The following is a 2,679-nucleotide window of genomic DNA, read 5'->3' as shown; positions in this document are numbered from 1 at the left end:
AAAAAAGACTACAATTGATAATCCCAGAGAACCTAGACAATAATGAGGACCCTAAGAGAAAGATACATGGATCTAAACTACATGGAACGTAGAGAAAGACAAGATCTCTTTAGTAAATTGGGAGCATGGGGACCATGGGAGAGGGTAGAAGGGGAAGGGAGAGAAAGGGAGGGGAGTGGAGAAAAATATATAGCTCAATAAAAAACAATAAAAAAAATTAAAAATAGTGTAAAAATCAATAAATAATTAAAATTTAAGATAATTAAAGCTAATTAGAAGTTTTCTGAAAGAGAAAGCATAATTTAAAGTGAACCCAGGATGGAGGGATGGTTTAGTGGTTGAGAGTGCTGGCTGCTCTTCCAGAGGACCCAGGTTCAATTCCCAGCACCTACATAACAGCTCACAGCTATCTGTAACTCCAGTTCCAGGAGGTCCAATACCCTCACAGTGACATATATGCAGGCAAAACACCAATGCATAGAAAATAAAAATAAGTCATAATGTGATACCCAGAATGTTAAAACAGTATTTTTAAAACTACATTAAAACCCATGTCATTGACAAATAAAAGATCTGGGAAATTATGTAGTGTTGCTATATCTTAATTATATGGAGTAAGATGATTTTTTTAATATTAACTGATACATGTTATCTCTTTTCCATCCCCAAATTCTCTGTGTGTGTCTCTCTGTCTATCTCTGTCTCTCTCGTGTGCATGCACGTTCTCTCCCCTAATTCCTTTCACTTCTGCACTGCTATCGTTCATCCTGCTTTGCCCCAGTGGATCTGATGTGTTCCTGTGACCTGGGCTCAACTGTGCCAATTTCCTCTCTCACTTCTGAGCGTGCTTCCCTTCAGATTGTAACGATTATCCTGCCAAATTGTTCAGGCATTAACTTACTAAAATGTCTCATTTATAGTCATCCTTGCTAAGGAAGAAAGGATGGCGTAATAACGGACCTCGATCATGGAAGTACCCGGTCATCCAGAACAGACCCACTCACCCCACCAAAGACATGAAGATGTGCATTTACACACTGAACTTAGAACCAGCGTGTGAGTGTGGGTGTGGGAGAGAGAGAGAGAGAGAAAGAGAGAGAGAGAGAGAGAGAGAGAGAGAGAGAGAGAGAGAGAGAGAGAGAATGATCACATCATCACTAACATGGTGTGTTATTTTAAAGCTGATGCCATGATTCCCTAATCCAAGACATACTGTCTTCCAGGATTTGACAGTCACTTAAGCCAGTAAATTCCTCATGTTGATTAATTCCTCATGTTGAGTTTTCTGAGCAACTCCGAGAGTCCTAAGACTGATCCACTCTGACTTCTTCCTATATTTAAAGATTGACAGGTCAACAATGTCATGTATTTTTAGCCACACATTTTTCATGTTTAGTACATGAGTATACATGTGTGGAAGGGTTGTGCACACATATGTGTGCATGTGTGTATGAGGACCAGAGGACAGCCTCGGATGTCATCTTCAGGAGCCATCCACTTCCCTTGAAGCAGGGTCTCTCGTTGACTGGACGCTTACTAGCTAGCCTTGACTAGCTGGCAAGTGAGCTTCTGGGATTCCTGTTTCCACCGCCACAGCCCTGATTTAATTAATACAGTTTCTGTGTGAATATTTTGAGTCTGGGCAGCCATGAAACAAAGGAGCGGTCTCTGTCAACACCTTGAGTCTTTTCTCCATGACTACAACTTCCTTGGTGTCTATGAACTATGGATCTTGACTCTTTCCTTTATTCCCCAAGTCAGGCTGATAATAAAGCTTTACGATGCCAAAGAGTTGTTATGAGAGAAATAACTGAGTTGAGAACAGGAGACAGCTTGCCTCTATTCCTAGTTCATGAAAGGGTCCTCTCTGGCCCCTTCCCCTGAAGTCTCTGACATGTGCCCATAGCTATATCCATGGTGATAGATAGGGTCTGAGACTAAGGAGAGGGCTCATTGTGGAAGAGTGTTTGCCATCCTAGCATGAGGATCTGAGATCAAATCTCCAGCACCCATATAAAAAGTAGGGTGTGGGCTCAAGCACCTACAATCCCATCACTGGATGCTAACAGTGGAGACAGGAGACTTTCTGAGGCCAGCTGGCTGCCAGCCCAGCTCCAAGTTCAGCAAGACTCTTAAGACAAAGCGATAAAGTAGGACACTCAAAGTCCTCCTCTGGCCTCCATACACACACACACACACACACACACACACACACACGCATGCATGGCTGACATGTTCTTCACTACCATTCTCCCACATCTCCCCATGACTATATAGCTCTGTGACATCCTGAAGTCAGGCTATCAACAGGCAAAACATTCAGATTGCAGCATCTGCTGACTCATGCGTCACTGATACTGCTCCTCCCTAACCACGAGTGTGTATCCCACGTCTGTGACTTGTCAGGGGACATGCCAGGTGAACCAGCCCCTCCACTGGGCCCACCTCACCTTCCAATGTTGGATCTTAGAAACATTCCCATTCAGGTCACTTTCCCTCAGGCCTCCCCTTCTCTCTCCCCCTTCCCTTGCCCTCCTACCACCAACAGGGGACACATTCCCACTCAGAGCAGCGACGTAACAGGTCTCCTCAAAGCAGGGATTTCAATTTCTAGTCTACAATGCAAAAACTGCTACAAGTTTCTTTGTTTCTTACAAAAAGCTTTAATAAAGTCTCACC

This window comes from Alexandromys fortis, unplaced genomic scaffold (assembly GCF_014885135.2).
Source record: "Alexandromys fortis isolate MF-2015 unplaced genomic scaffold, M_Fortis_MF-2015_v1.1 scaffold_3, whole genome shotgun sequence".
In the NCBI taxonomy this organism is placed as follows: domain Eukaryota; kingdom Metazoa; phylum Chordata; class Mammalia; order Rodentia; family Cricetidae; genus Alexandromys; species Alexandromys fortis.
This window is presented reverse-complemented; position numbering follows the sequence as displayed.